At 46.9% G+C, this 16,612-nt stretch overlaps 1 long non-coding RNA gene across 9 annotated transcripts; it reads right to left on the bottom strand.

Moving 5' to 3' along the window:
• Positions 1-9,278: 9,278 nt before the first annotated feature.
• LOC139602439 (uncharacterized) lies at positions 9,279-14,429 on the bottom strand. Of its 9 annotated transcripts, none has more exons than XR_011683209.1 (6): positions 12,612-14,429; positions 11,930-11,993; positions 11,657-11,683; positions 11,224-11,299; positions 10,314-10,435; positions 9,279-9,906 (listed from the first exon to the last, which is right to left on the bottom strand). It is a non-coding gene; the product is annotated as an uncharacterized lncRNA (long non-coding RNA). The 9 variants fall into 9 exon arrangements; XR_011683210.1 differs by lacking the exon at positions 11,657-11,683 and having other exon boundaries at positions 12,612-12,676; positions 13,203-14,429; XR_011683208.1 differs by lacking the exon at positions 11,657-11,683.
• Positions 14,430-16,612: the final 2,183 nt, after the last annotated feature.

Below are 16,612 nucleotides of genomic sequence, written 5' to 3'. Positions count from 1 at the left end.
AGCCCTCCGCGGCGGGCCTGAGAACAAAGGGCAGGGAAACACCCCCTCCCAAAGAGGGGAGAAACAAGAGAAGGGTAAAACTTACCAATCCAACTGCAGGAGAGGGGAACGAAAAAGCCTGGGATGTTGATTTCCACCTGAAACTGACTTCTTGGGGTACTTCGAAGCTCCCAGTTTCGTCCACAGGAGAGCAACTCACTAAAACGGAGTTTTTTCTTTCCTGAGGTAGCTTGCCGGCCGAAGGCTTATCGAACAGACTGAAAGTATGTCCGAGCCCCTTTCCGTGGGCTCCTGGAATGGTCCCAGAGCCCCACGGCTGGGCGCCAAGCTGTCCCAGTCTCTCTGCAAGCCTCTCAAGTCCCTGGGCCTTACCCGGGTCGGCAGAGAGTGGGGGGGGTGACCCCACCACGGCCGACTGCAGGGAGACACTCTCTGTGCCCCGAGGGTGCTGAGGGCACTCAGGCTGGTTGCCTTCGTTGCAGCAGAGACGACCGAGACGTCGGTGGAAGAGGAAAGGGGCCGACTCCCAGCAGGGGGTATTCCAAGGTTTTATTAAGGAGTCCCGAGGGAGCTCCTATACCTCAGGGGGTTCCTGCCGAGAGCGCTGGGGGATGTTCGGAGCTCACATTTAAAGAGGGGAGGAAACTAACATAGATAAAATCCTACTGACCAATAGGTATCTCTGGGGGATGGGTGCTGGGGGGACAGACATACAAAACAGCGTATGGGGCAGGACCTGGGGGGGTTGACCCTTGGCCCCTGGCTAATCACTCGACAACTTGGACCGAAACTTCTAGGTAGGGGGCTGGGATGTCGAGGTGACTGGCAGAGAGCCAGGGTGGGGGTTTTGGAGATCTTATCCCGGGAAAGGGATAACACAAGTAGAGGGAAAAGGAGGGGGGGGGTACAGTCTGGGATAAACCATTTGGGAAAAACATGGGGATACAAAACAAACTACTTTAAAGTATTACAAAATATAAGAACGCACTACAACAATTGCAGCTTCTCCATGCCCACTGCCTGCAGAGCCGGCAGGCACCAGGCCAGCTCTGCTCCTCCTTCAAGTTGTTCCCAAAGCTGCTGGAAGAACTGAAGGCTACTTTGGCCTTCCATGGCTCTGCTTGTCCCGAGAAAGAGCTTTGAGTGTTGTTACCCCTCCAGAAAGGAAGGGCCTTTCTGTCTCACACGCTCGGTGACACAAGGCTACGCCAAGCTGCAGCAGCCTCTGCTCCAGGTGGGAAGGGCTTCCTTCCTCCTCTGGCACCTGGCTGGCACAGGGCACAGGTTGCTCAGAGGTGCTGGGGCTGCCCCATCGCTGCAAGTGCTCAAGGCCCGTTGGTGCTCTGGGATGAGGCTCTGAGCAAGCTGCTCTATGGAAGCACGTCCCTGCCCACCGTGGCAGCAGCCTTGGAATGAGGTGATCTTTAGAGCCCCTTCCAACCTGAATTATTCCATGATTCTGTGAACTGAAAAAAGCGGGGAAAGAAATCTGTAAAGGTCACTAAATGCATCAAAGCACATCCCCGTGGATCCAATCCTCAGCAGCCCATCCGGCCAAGGTCAGAGCTCTCTGCCCACCGAGGACACGGCAACCAGCAGGGACCTTTCTCCCACTCTCCAGCACAGACCTGCGAAGCCAGAGAGAAGTTTACAGACACCGGGAGGCGGCGGGACGGGACGGGGTGGGCGGTCTTACCTTGCAAAGCTGGCGGCACAAAGGGCGGGCAGCGCCACGACCCCGCTCCGTCTCCTGCACCGCCTGCCCGCTGCCGCCCCGCAGTGATTTTCCGGCCCGCCGTCGCTTCCAGCGCCTGGAGAGGCCCGGGCTCAGGGGGGTGCAGCCCTGTTCCGACGGCGCTCGCCCGCCCCCACTCGCTGCCCCTGGCCCGCGGAGCGCTGTGACCGCACCTCCGCTGCCCGCCGAAAGCGGCCCCGCCGGGCCATCCCTCCCCAGCCATTCTTCTCAGCCATCGTGTCCCTTTTGCACTCCTGAACGTCTTTCACCCCTCCCGGCCATTTACCGAGCCCGCCCCGCCCGCCGCTCGCTCCCGCCCCTCGCCTTTGCCTCGCTCGGCAGCCGCGTCCTTGCCCCGCCCCCGGCAGCCAGCGGCGAGGGGCAGGGCGCTGGCTCGGGGGGCTGCAGTACCGCGCTCTGGCCACAGGGCAGCAGACTCCCGGGTGCGCGATTTTCCCGCGCTTTTGGCCGCCATTTTGAGAAGGTCAAACAAACTCCGCCACGCGCCACGCCCAAGAGGGCTGCCTGGCGGCGGCGGGCTGCAGTACCGCGCTCTGCCCACAAGGCGGCAGCACTGCCGCCCACCCCAGCCGGGGGCACCGCGCGCCTTGGGGCTGCGGGCGGCCAAGGCGGCAAAAAAGAACAGGGGCGATCCCCCCCAAAAAACTCCTCTAAAAATAAATGCCAAAAACTTGCCTCTTACCCAACAAGAACCAAACAAGCCCCCTTTATTTCAAACCTTCTTTAAATAAATTTTATAGTTCTAGTTTTCCTAGTTCTATTCACACGCATATTTATGCCGGACATTGATGTGTTACGTCACTTATACAATCTACTATGTCTGTTCCTATTATCTGTATTTACTCATATTTTGTGGTTTTATCAATATCATTATATATGTATATAATGATATTGATAAATTATACAATTGATACAATTATACATATTGATATGTATAATTGTATATTTCTATATTTAGATTTAGATTTCTATCATACTTTTATTATTCCAAAAAAAAACCCCATCTCTAACCAAACAAATACCAAAAACCCTTCTTTTAAACTATATTGAAATAGTTTTATATTTAAAGCTTGCATAATTATATTCCCATTTATATTCACAGTTTATACTGATGCATTATATTCATAATTACATATCACATATATATTATTCACATAATATAGATAAATTATTATTTTTATCATGTACCATATCTACTGCTATAACTTATTTTTTCTAATTTTTTCAATTTTTATATCAAGCTTGATGTATTCATGAAATATTTTTACAAAAATTAAACTACTTTTAATAATATTGTTGTATTTATATTTACCATATCTATAATGTTTAATATATTATATCATAGTGATGTACTATATTTATAACTATTTTATAGCTACTTCCTATAATATATTATAAGAAGATATATACAGTATCACTTGTATTATGTGTTGTATGGATTTATCTCACTTTATATTTACAATTCTTTAATAATTTTATATATATATATCTGCATAGATTCGGAATACATTTCGATATTTAAAATTTCGTTTGAGTTGTGTTTATATTTATCATCTCTATTGATACATCTATAAACATACACAATACTCTATTAAAAAATACAATATCTCATTCGAATTTATCATGACTTATGTTACCTATTAATTTTTAAATAGAGATCGAATACATCAAAATAAAAGTTTATTCCCATTTCTACACACCTACTTGTTTTGTTTAAAGATAGCTATCCTTAGAATTTTACATTTAAAATCCAATTCCTAAATACAAGGACAAAACAAACAGCATCGAATTCCCACCAATGTCTTCCAAAACCATCAAGATACCTCCACCAGCCAAACGACTGCCAGCGAAAAAAACACACAACACTCTTTGCACTAACAGTTCTCATCACATCAGAAAAATGGAACCAAACGAAAAGAAAACCCTTGACAAACACACGCAGCAAATCACAAAAACCTCTAAAAAAACCCAAACCAACTCGCTCAACTCCAATCAGTGCCACTGACCCTGAACGTTATTAAAAAATAACCAAAATTCTACATCTACACTAACTCAAAGAATAAGCAATACTCTCTCAAAAGAACTTTAGAAAGCGAACTAATTAACGAAACAGGAAAAAAAAAATGTCAACCACTAAAAAATAAGAAAATAACTACCCAAATAAGAAAAAACTACTTTAAAAGACCCACCATATAAATACCCACGTTCCCAAAAATAAAACTGATCAACAACCACCAAATACGTCAAAGGACAACAAAAAATGAAAAAAAAAAAACCAAAAGAAAATACATTTGTAAAACAAAAGTCCCCCAAACCAAACCAACTTTAATTCTTTAATTTACAACAAAAAAATTATTCCCAACTGAAGAATAAACGCATAGAGCCTCATTCGATCAAAATAAAAATACCACCCAGAAATAAACACAAAGCCGAAAGAGAAACGTAACCATTAACAAGATCTCCCAAATGATCCGTAACAATAAAACATACACTACAATCACACAAACCAAAGAAATAAAAGCCCTGGAAGACGAGAAACACAAACGCAATTAGAGAGATTTTAAAAACCCCGCTGCTATTAACGACACGACGCCACCTCGAACCCACCGAAACAAACGCTACACGCCCACGCTAATAAAAGCCACCGCGACAGAATTAAAATCCGAGCCGCTGCTTCACGCAACGACCCGTAGAAACCATTGCACGCCTTTAAAAACAGAATAGCCCGGCAGAAAAAATATCCGACTACAGAACTCGATTCGAATCAAACCTTTATCGTCACCACCCGAACCGAGAACCGTACCGGTCAGGAAGAACGCCATAGCCCTTAGCGCACACCCACTGCGACCAGAACAAACCCGTGCGATCGATCCCTACAAAGCCACCTCCGAACCGCGACACCCAAGAACTTGCGGCAGCCCAACCCCGCGCTGCCGGCCCCGGACGGAGCGCGGCTCCCGGCGGCAAAGCGGCTCCTCCGGCGGCTGCTCCGGCGCGCAGGGGCGGCGCCGCCCCGGAGACCCCCCCGCCCCCGCCCGCTCCCCCTGCCCGGGGGGCCCCGGCGGCGCCCGAGCCCCGCGCCCGGAGCGGACAGAGCGGCCGGCACCGGCCGGGCCGGCGCAGCAGCGCCCGCGCCGCCTCTGCCGCCCTTGGCCGGCCCGGCGCCAGCTGCCCTCGGCTCCGCACGGCGGCTGCACCGGCAAAGCGGCTCCGCCGCTGCCGCGCCAAATTCCCCGTGCGCCTCGGCACCCGCCCGGCCCGGGCCGGCAGCGCTCCCGAGCGGCAACGCTCCGGGCCGGGCCGCGGCCACAAGAAGCGCCCTCAAATGCAGCGGCACAGCCCGACTGCAGCCCTGCAAACGCCGCCAGAGCTGCGGCTGCCCGCAACTCAACCCCGAAACTGACGCCGCGGGCGGCGCTCACCTCGCTTCAACAAGGGCAAAGAAATGGCTTCTCCCCTTCAAGTTCATCCCCTAGGAGAGCAGAAAAGAAGGGGCTTTCCTCCAATGAAATCCTTCAAGCCATGTGCAAAGGGGGATTTTGACCTCCATTCAAACCCTTGCAAAGGAGGGACACCAGCGCTGTCCCCTCCATTTAAACCTTAGGATGATGAAAATGGGCTGGCTGCCTTCAGATCAAAGCCATCCGATGACAACAATACTTTGCCCATTCCCGTTCAAATGGAACGCAGGGATTCCCTGTCACCCCTGGGATACCCCTAACAGCCGGGAAAAGGCAGCTTTTCCTTCAATCAACACCCTTCGAACCGCAGGCGAAGGCGGATCCCTCCCAGTTCAAACACAGACAATATTAGGAGAGTAGCTGCTTGCCTCTCCTTCATTTCTTTTGTCTTCACAAGCTCCGTTTTTGTTCCTGGGGAACCGGGGAGGGGGGACTGCCAAGATCCAATTGAAAAGGGAAAGGACCAAAGTCCCCGCTCCAAATCCACACGCGCTCACCCGTTCGGCTGCTGCTTCCCGGCACAAAGATTCGTCCCTCGGCACCTCCTTGAAGCGATGCTCCGCGGATCCAAGCGCGTATCCAGGTGTTCGCCCAGACGCTGCCAGCAGCTCTCGCAGTCCTTCCATGAGACAGCCCCGGGAGCCCCCCATGAACCCCTCTACTCAGCAGCTCCATGCAAAAGGCAGCTGGGGCAAAGCCTCCCCCTAAAACAGCCTCGCCCCCACCCCCGGCAGGAGCCGGCCCCTCATCATCCTCACAGCTCACACCTGGCGCTGCTCCGAGCCCCCCATCATCCTCACAGCTCACACCTGGCGCTGATGCCACTCTCCAACAGCGCCTCTCCCCGTCCAGCACACAGCCCGCTTCTCACAGACACAGAGCCAACAGAAATCTGCTCCGGGTGCTGGCTGTTCTTAGTCCGTCTGCTTCCACAATTCAGACACGGACGTGCGCTGATGGCACTGAGGGAAAGCTTTCCAGGGCACAAAACTGTCATTATGGTAGCACGCTTTGAGACGCCTTCAGAAAAAGCAGAATCAGCGCCGCCTCCTAAGAGCCCTGCTGAGGAACCCCGCCCTCCTTGGGACACCCAATGCAGCAGAGCTCGAAAAACGAGGGCAAAAGTCAAGCTTGGAGTGGAAAAAGACAATATAAATACAGCAGCCGTTCAAAAAAGCCTTCACACAGCAATAGTGGGACCCGGTCCCATTTCTTCTTTCCTTGCTCTCTGGAATGACATCAATACGAAGTAAAAAACCCACACGAAACACAAGGCAGAGCTGGGATTTCACACGTCTTCCTTTTGGCTCTCGGGATGACAAGCGCCTCTTCCGGGACTGCGACACGCTTTGGGCGCTGGCAGAGAACGGAGGCAAAAGGTGCCAGAGAGCCCTTTCTATCGCCTTCAGCCCCTGCAGCTGTTCTGAGGGTTCCAGGGCACAGCTCGGTCCGTTCCTAGATCAAAACCTCACGGCAATATCTTCAGAACTACTACCCATCTCCAGTCGGAACCTTCTACATTCCTGTAAACAAATGAGTGCATGGAGAGGGTTTCTCCCCAGTTGAATTTAGAGACCAATTCCTATTCTTTAGCAATACCTAGAAAACCGAATGCCTTGCCAGGTTTTAGCATCCTACACCCACTCACCCCTCCCTGTGCATTTGGTGGCAGCTTTGGGTCCCTCTGGGGGACGGCACCCAGCGTGACCCCCGCCCCTCGCCCGCCCCCCACCGGCTCCTGCACCGCCGTGGGGCTCCCTCTCCTGGGCACCTTGGGGTGCCCCCAACGGCATCAGAGCCCCGAGTCTTCACCCCGCCTTTCCCTGACCCCCAAAGAAGGCTCAGAACGAGTCCGACTGCCCTGGACAGCAGCGCAGCGCTTCCCCCAAGCCCTTCCCACACGTGCATGGCCCCAGCAAGGGATTCTGCTGCAACAAGAAAGGGGGGAGCCCCCAGAAGGCTTGAGGTTCCTGCCCAGCCTCGCTGTCACGGGCCAGGGGCAGCGAGAGAGGGAGCGGCACAGACGGCGGGGACGGCCCGGCACGGAGCGGGGGCCGCTCTCAGCGCGATGCCGGCAAAGCCGCAGCTCCGGCGCTGTCGGCCGCGCTGCTTGAGCGGCACGGGGGGATCCGCCGAGAGCCTCCGGCCCCGCGCGGGGACTCCCGCAAGGGCCCAGGGGCGCCGGGCTCCGGCCCTCGGGGCTTTATTCTCCGGCAGCCCGAGCCCCGCGGCTGCGGGGCAAAGAAGGAAAGGGGGCACGGGAAGAGAGGAGCGAGAGCAGGGCACGACAAAGGGCGGCGAGGGAGCTCGGGCTGTGCAGGAAAGCGGGACGGGAAGGGAAAGCCCGGGACGGGGGTACAGGGAGGCTGGGCAGAAGAGGGAGAGAGGGGGAACAGAAGGGAGTAGCGGGCTAGGGACAGGACAGGAAGGAGCCGGGTTTGTGGGGGGAGAGGGAATGGGGGAAAGGGAGCGAGAGAAGGCGAATACGGGGAGAAGGAAGGAGGGCTAGAGAGAGGGACAGGCGGGGAAGCCTCCCAGAGCCCCGGCTGCAGCCCGAGCCCGGCCCGGCGCCTCGCCCTGCCCGGGACGCTGCGCTCGGCGGAGCTCGGCTCGCTCCGGAGACACTCGGCTCGAGTCGGCTCTTGTCGGCTAAACTCGCCTATTGTCGGCCAACTCGGCTACTGTCGGCTCTTGTCGCCTGCATTCGCCTCTTCGCCTGAGCTCGGCTCGCTTCGCTTCGGGCAGCCTCGGAAGCCTCGCCTCGGTTCGCTCGAGGCCGTCAGGGTCGGCCGCTCTCGCCTTGCTTCGGCCGAGCTCGTGCGATTCCCCCGAAGGCGGCGTCGTTCGGTTGTGTTTTTAGAAATATCTTTCTCTATGGATTGTATCTTTCTATAGTTAGATTTGTATTTCTATGATACTTCTATTATTCCAAATAAAAGCCCCATCTCTAACCAAATAAATAAAAAAGCGCCTTCTTTTAAACGATATTGAAATATTTTTGTTTATACTTTGTAGAATTATATTCACATTTTTATTTATAGTTTCTTTAATGCATTATATTAATAATTATATATAATATATAAAAATCTAAAGATAGATGTAAATTATTATCTATATTTTGTATAATATCTACTGCTACAACTATTTTTTCTTATATTTTTAAACTTAATATATATCTGTATGTATTTATGATATATTTCTAGACTTAGATTTCTACCTTTATATTATTTGTATTTATAATTTTTATCATCAAAACCCTGCCTATTGACAAGTAAAAAAAAAAACCACTTTATTTAACGACTTAAAAAATATTTTTATATTTATAATTTTCATATTTCTGTTTATAATTTGCTCTCTAGTACGTGATAACATACCTGCTCCTGCACCGCAGTGGGGCTCCCTCTCCTGGGCACCTCGGGGTGCCCCCAACGGCATCAGAGCCCCGAGTCTGCACCCCCCCCTTTTCCTCTAGTTAGAAACTACACTGGAACTTTTTTCTGGAAACAAAGACATGACCTAAATCCTCTCCCCATGTCCCAGACAGAGAGATGTTCAGTTCTTAGTTGACTGGGCAGCAGTTTCTTCAATAGAATGATAAACAATATGGAAACGTTTTAGCTACAAGCAAATAGGCAAATCTGAACAAGGTCCTGGTGGCCAGCCACTGCAGTTCTTTTGAAGCAATTTTTTAAACAATCCAATACTGATACCACAAAAATAAAGCAAAAAGCTGACTACTGGCTAAGAAAAAATTAACTTTTGACAACAACAACATGCCAATGACACAGGCTTTTTCCCAGTGTCATACCTTATTACTACCTCTCTTGGGAATTCTCATCGTGGATCCCAAAAGGAATAAATCCCTCAGAGTGTCCTAAAGCACAAAGTAGCACGCTGGAGCTCCTCACACTCCCAGGAGGGCAGCACAGCGTGCACCGAGTCTGCAACAAATTCTGCTCAGTGAGGGTCTGCAAACAAAGTTTCCAGTGATGAACTGAACTCATTTTCAAGGGACGCTTCCTAAGCACAGAAGCACAACAAAGAACAAGCAGAAACAATCCTTACAAACACCTGCGAGTTTTATTTAGCATGGATGCGACTGATTGCCACCCTATGGCTTCTCCCTTGGGTTTGTCTGTAGGTTCAGGAGGATGATGATGCACACTCTGCCTTCCCTGAACCCCCACAGCAGCCGAGCGCTGCCCAGCGCGTTCAGACCATCGGGAACTGGGTCACGCACACCCGGATGGGCCGGAGCTGCTCTGCTGGAGATTGGGGAGACGAGAGCAGAGAGGCGCTGGCCCAGGCGTCGTCCCAGTTCTGTTGCTGTGTGCCGAGAAGGAGTTTGCTCCCAACAGCTGCAGCCACCCTCAGCTCGCTCCCGTGGTGAGTATCAATGGCACACAGAGGCAGCCTGAGGAAATAATGGGCTGGGCTCTAAGGGCTGGGACAGGCTCTGATTTTTTGTTTTGTATTTGCACGATGATCGGTACAACAGGGCTCTGATGGATGACTCGGCAGCACGCAATTAAAAACTCCTCCGTAGGATTACATGGACTGGTAGGAAAAGACAAAAGCCCATCACCCTTCTGAAATCTCCTCTGAATCCCAAGCACGTGGATTGTCACTGTACTGCAGCTTCCAGGTTTTCAAAGCAGCTTACTTCTGAAGGCCAGGAAACATTTATTCCTACAGAAACAATGGGCAGCACCCAGGCTAATCTAAGCACTCCTGTTTGATAGGGGATCTGCAAGTGTGCCAGTCCAGCTTAAAGCAGGCTTCACGCCAGTCTAACGTCTCCACTAAATTCTTCCCGTATCTCCTGACCCCAAAATCTTGTTTTTCCCAAAAGCTTCTCATCATTGGCGATTTCCAAGTAACATGGTTTTTTTACAACATTCAAAAATGCCATGCTGGACTGAACTAGAGAGTAATTTTCAAATGTAAGCTTAGCAAAGTCTGAATTGACTTGTCCAGACAGAAAACCTACAAGTGAACACCTACACCTGCCTAAAGAGACCTAACGAGCCCCTGGCAGCCACCGGCATCAAAGCGCAGTGGATGTTTCTAATCCAGGCTAAGGAGAACAATATCACCTTTTGTTCTCTCCAGTTTGTTTCCTCTGCAGTCACATTTGCTCCTTATGATTTTTACAGTCTCTGTATCTTCTCGGGCAGCGCTGAGTCTGACGACCGGGATACGAGAGTCCTTCCCTGCCCTACGGAGAGAACCAGGAAAAAAAGTTCAAAAAAGAACAGGGCAGTTTGAAGTTAATACCTCCGACGAGAAGCAGCACCCGACAAACAGAGCAACGGTGAACAAAGCGTGACACCTCCCTGGGGACAGAAGACTGACAAACTCTCCGGGATTTACAATTCCAGTAACCAAGCCCTTCAGCACAGCAGCCAAGTGTCCCATTAGGTGGTGCTGCACCAAGGAATGATCCCAGAGGTTCCAAAGAGTGAAATGCACGTTACTGTCCAAAGACGTAAAATCTTGCAAAATACCAAAACTACAATAGATCTAAACTACAGGGCAAGAGTACAAGTGTTAACTTGAGGAGCTGGAACCATCCAGGTGAGCAACTGCTAACTGGATCCTCAACAGAGTTTGAGGAACCCTTCAGGATACAGAAGGGTTTTCCCCAGCAATGTCACAGGCCGAGTTTTGATAGAAGTGCACTTGCCAGATGCTCAGAAACGTCACCCATCCTCCTCCGGGTGTCCTGAGAGAGCTGCGAATGGCTCTCACCTGGTTTGAGCTGGTTCTGTAAGGGCTCAGGGTGAATTTCACCAGATGCAACCAAACTGGGCAACTCCCAGTGGGACAGAAGGAACCCAAAGCTTGTTTTACCCAAAGCTTGGGTAAGCAGAGCTCCAGCAAATACTGAGGAAACGATCAGAACAGGGTAACAAATAATAAACATACCTTTTTTTTTTTTACCTTGCCTTTTTTTTTTTTTTTTTCAGATGAGCAAAACAATTAAGGAGAAGGTGGAAAACTCACCATGACTGAACATTTCATCACCTGTAAGCTGACCATCCTTAGCATAGAGGACTCCAAATTTAAAATTCACCGATCCCTGGAAAATAAAACCAAATATTATTTGGTAAACAGTCAAAAAGAAGACATAAAAATTTGTTTCCACTAATCTTTGCATACATCCTACACATTAGAACATACTTTTTATACCATCTCCTAATACATAATAATTTACCTTTAAACTTTGATAGTATAGCATAAAATCATGAACTTAAATTGGTGATCTATTATTATTTAGTTGGTGCTTCAAGTTATTTTTGCTGTCAGGTTCAAAAAAACATGACTTATTTTTACTGTAACGAGCAATTGATTTAGAAGTCATCAAAAGCCCATCCAAATACAAAGCTGTATTCACCGGACGGGTCTGTGAGCAAGAAGTAGTCAGGCTTGTACTCACCTCTTGCCCTTCAAGAACCAATAAATCCTGTCAACAAAAACAGCATCTTTAGCCCCCTCCTCTTAAAGATTCTACAAGGATGATGGTTTTATTTGTGTTTAGAAGTTTGGATTTGAAATGGCCAGTTCAATGGATAAAGAGACGGTTTAAGTAGTGTTAGATTATTATTATCAGCTACTGGAAGAAACAAACCAGTAGTATCTATACTTAATTACTTCTATTTCCAGGAAATCATAAAGAAAAAGAACCAAACCAAAAAAAGTCACTTCCTACCTTTTGTATCTCAGGATGAAAAATGTCTCTTGGGCTCTTCTCCAGTTTCTCCAGACTCCTGGCACTGAAATGCAAATGAACGAGTGCTTTATAGGAGGGCAAGTGCACATTCCAACCCCGAACCCCCAACCGATGGCAGTTACAGCGCTTACAAAATGAATCCTTCCCAGAGCCTCTGGGAAATGGAACGGTTTGTGCAACTGCCATTTCTTCCCCAAAATACTGACTCCCAACACTTCCTAAACTGAGTTTGCATTTTAAAAACAGAAATTATGGAGACTCAGGGTGGAGATCAGGTTGAAATGGATTTCCTTCTAAAGCACAGGGCTCTGTTCCATCACCCTTCACTTGGGCTCCACACAGAATCACGGGGAGCATTTTAGGAGGGCTCAAGAACCAATTCTATTTCTCTCTTTTTCTAGTTCTCTCTCTTCCTAAATAATTCAAGGCAAGTCAAATGAAAAATGACAAGTTCAGCATCAAATTCACACTTTTCCCCTTTGTCTGGTCAAGGACAGGCTTTAAAACCACTTCTTGCTGCCTTCAACGATTAAGACTTGCAAAACAGTTTCACAAGTTTGATAGGTTTATCAGAAAAACCACAGAACACAAGCTCTGAATTACAGGAAAAGGTACACAGGCAAATATCTCAACTGATGGTGGCTTATTTGTAAATCCATACCTTAATGGAGATTGCACTGAGAATGTTTCAGTGGGACTCTAAGGGAAAAATATTTTCTGAGTACCCTGTAAACAAGAAAAGCTGGGATATATTACAGGACATACCCACTTGTTCTGCATATTCAAATAGGATTATCAATAAAAACATTTCAGTTAAAAAAGAAGGAAGAAAACCAAGGTAATTTTACTCAGCTATATTTACTGCCGATTTAGAGGAAAAAAAAAAGTCACGGGTGCTGCAAAGAAAAAAAAAAAGTGAACCATAAACGCCTACAGTAGAACTTTAAACCAATTGCTTGGATAAAAGCAGCTCATGGAACATGAAGTAGAAAAAAAGCGAAACCAGTATCAGACCTGCCTATTTTCTTACCATTGCACAAGAAATTCCGACAAGCGGTATAAAGTCACTGCCTAAAACCGATCCTAGGATGTAACCGAGAACAATTGAGGCATTTGCTAATCTAAACGGAAACCTTTTCCGGACCCTAGTGTCAAATCACACGTTTTGTCTCTCAGCAGCTCGAGGCTGGAGAGCATTTCCCCTGGGGGTCGGGAGGGCAGGGGCACAAGGGGCTGAGTTTGCCGATCGCACCTGTGCCATCAGAAGGATCCTGCCCGGCGCTCCTTGCGCTCGCCATTCTCCGGGCCATCGCTGTGTTTTACTGCTCAGCGATGCCGCTCCATCCGTTTGCGTGGAAGGAAGAGCCACGAGCACTGAGGCACTCAGCAGCCGTGTCATGCCAGCGATGTCGAGCGCTCTCTGCTCGCAAGGCTGAGCCCGCCGCGGAGCCGCCTCCGCAGCCGCTCGTCCGCCCCCGCCCGCAGCAGCGGCAGCGGCCCGAGGGAGACGCTGCAGCTCGGCGGCTCCCGCGCCTCCGCCAGCCCGAGGGCAGCCGCCGCACAGTGACCGCGGCAGCGCCCGGCGCCGCTCGCCCAGGGCGGCTCCTGCAGCTCCCGGCCCGCGGCAGCAAAGCACCGCCCGGCGCTCCGCCATCGGCGGGTGGCAGCGCGCCCCGCCCGAGCCGAGCCCCGGCCACCGGGACCGCTGAGCGAGGCCGAGGCACCGGGCGGACGCCCCTTCCGCGCCGCTCGGCTCCGTGCGGGCGGCCGGACGGAGGCTTCGCCCCTCCAGCGTCGCTGCCGCGGCTCCGTCCCGCGCGGGACAGGCGCCGGGAGCTCCCCGCGCCCAGCCCGCTCCCCCGGCGCGCGGCCGCCTCGGGCCGCCAGCCACTCCTACGGCGCGTCGGCCGTTGCGTCAGACGCCGCGCTTTACGGCCGCAGGGCCTGCCGGGAGTTGGAGTCTCGGACTGACAGCCACCGCTCCGTTTGCCGCCACCGGGAGCTGCGCTCCCGCCAGGGCATCAAACGGCTCCTTCGCTCCTGGGCGCGGAAGCACCTTAGGCAGCACCGGCCGTCCGGAATGTCCTTTCTTTTCCACTCCAACTCTTTCTTCTTTTTTTCACTCTGTTTTTCACCCCCTTTTACACTCTCACTCCTCCTTTTTCACTCTCATCCTTTTTCCCTTTTCTTTCTTCCTTTCCTTTTTCTCTTTCTTTCTTTTTCTCTTTCTTTCTTTCTTTTTCTCTTTCTTTCTTTCTTTCTTTCTTTCTTTCTTTTTCTCTTTCTTTCTTTCTTTCTTTCTTTCTTTTTCTCTTTCTTTCTTTCTTTCTTTCTTTCTTTTTCTCTTTCTTTCTTTCTTTCTTTCTTTTTCTCTTTCTTTCTTTCTTTCTTTCTTTCTTTTTCTCTTTCTTTCTTTCTTTCTTTCTTTCTTTCTTTCTTTCTTTCTTTCTTTCTTTCTTTCTTTCTTTCTTTCTTTCTTTCTTTCTTTCTTTCTTTGTTTTTCTTGTCTTGCCTATATTTTTAATCTTGGCTTTCCATTCTAGCTTTAGAATAAAAAAGCAGCAGTAGAAACGTTCAGGCTACCGGGGAGTGCAAAAAACCCCCAAAGGGTAATGATTTTAGGAAAACTATTTCCTCCCTGGGAGCCTGAAATTTTCTACAGCTGCAGGTGACATAGAGCTTTTATTTCTTCTTCTGTATAGTTTATACTTTATTTATACCGCGCCCCCTGCCGTCTGCACCGGCGCACTGCAGGCACAGCGCCCCCTGCCGTCTCTATCGGCGAACTGCAGGCACAGCGCCCCCTGCCGTCTGCATCGGCGCACTGCAGGCAGGGTGCCGCGAAATGACGTCAGCCCGTCGACACGGCGCCCCGCCGCGGCCACGCGCATTCGGGCGGCCGTCGCCATCTTGTACGGCATTCCGCGACGGCCACGGCGCTGCCAGCCTGTACGGCACAATTTTACGGCAGTCGCGCCTTACGGCAGTTTTTACGGCATTTCCGCTTTACGGCACATTTTCCGACAGTCGTTCTTTACGGCACCTTTTGCGACAGTCATGCATTACGGCATTACCCTTTATGGAACTTTTATGGTACTTTACAGCACTTTACGGTTTTTATTTTGTTTTTCATTTATTTTTAATTTATTTTATTTTTTTAATTTTATTTTTTACTTAATGTGTTTTTTTATTTTTCTATTTTTAAAGCTTTTTATTTTATTTTTAAAATTTTATTTACTTATTATTTTTGATTTTTCTTTTTTTAAAGCTTTTATTTTTCTAATTTTATTTTTTATTTACTTATTATTTTTAATTTTTCCATTTTTAAAGCATTTTTTTTAATTTTATTTTTTATTTAATTTCTATTTTTAATTTTTCTAATTTTAAAGCTTTTATTTTTTTTTTATTTTTAATTTTTGTATTTTTAAAGCTTTTATTTTATTTTTCTATTTTTTATTTACTTATTGTTTTTAATTTTTCTATATTTAAAGCTTTTTTATTTTAATTTTTTTTATTTACTTACTATTTTTAATTTTTCTATTTCTAAAGCTTATTTTATTTTTTATTTTATTTTTTATTTAAGTTTTAATTCTTCTAATTTTAAAGCATTTATTTTTTATTTTTATTTTTTATTTAATTTTTATTTTAATTTTTTTTTTTTTTAGAGCTTTTATTTTATTTTTTAATTTTATTTTTTATTTTTCTATTTTTAAAGCTTTTATTTTATTTTTCTAATTTAATTTTTAGTAAATTTTTATTTTTAATTTTTCTATTTTTAAAGTTTTTATTAAATTTTTTAAATTTTATTTATTTTTAATTTTTCTATTTTTAAAGCTTTTATTTTATTTTTCTATTTTTTATTTACTTATTATTTTTAATTTTTCTATTTCTAAAGCTTGTTATTTTATTTTTTAAGTTTTAATTTTTTTTAAGCATTTATTTTTTATTTTTATTTTTTATTTAATTTTCATTTTTAATTTTTTTATTTTTAGAGCTTTAATTTTATTTTTTAATTTTATTTTTAATTTTTCTATTTTTAAAGCATTTATTTTATTTTTCTAATTTTATTTTTAATTTAATTTTTAATTTTTCTATTTTTAAAGCATTTATTTTTTATTTTATTTTTTATTAAATTTTTATTTTTAATTTTTCTATTTTTAAAGTTTTTATTTAATTTTTTTAATTTTATTTTTTATTTTTAGTTTTTCTATTTTTAAAGGTTTTTATTTTGCTTATTTAGTGCTGCCCAGACCAACTCAAGCTGGTGATTGTGGTGGTGTTTGATGGTCTTGCATTACGGCACTACCTTTAATGGAGCTCTTACAGCACTTTACAGCACTTTACAGTTTTTATTTTGTTTTTCATTTATTTTAAATTAATTTTGTTTTTTTCATTTGATTTAATTTTTATTTTTAATTTTTCTATTTTTAAAGCATTTTATTACATTTTATTTGGTGCTGCCCCAACCTGCTGTAGTGCATTTTTATACTTTGTAATACTTTGAAGTCATTTTGTTTTGTATCCCCATATTTTTCCCAAATGGTTTATCCCAAACTGTACCCACCTCCTTCTCCCTGTGTTATCCCTCTCCCAGGATGAGATCATCCCCAAACCCCCACCCTGGCTCTCTGTCAATCACTCAGCCTCCCATCCCCTCCCTGC

Source organism: Agelaius tricolor, unplaced genomic scaffold (assembly GCF_023055355.1).
Source record: "Agelaius tricolor isolate 1412-34295 unplaced genomic scaffold, bAgeTri1.0.p SCAF_34, whole genome shotgun sequence".
Taxonomy (NCBI): Eukaryota; Metazoa; Chordata; class Aves; order Passeriformes; family Icteridae; genus Agelaius; species Agelaius tricolor.
The sequence above is the reverse complement of the archived record's forward strand: the minus strand, read 5'-3'. Positions and strand labels throughout refer to the sequence as shown.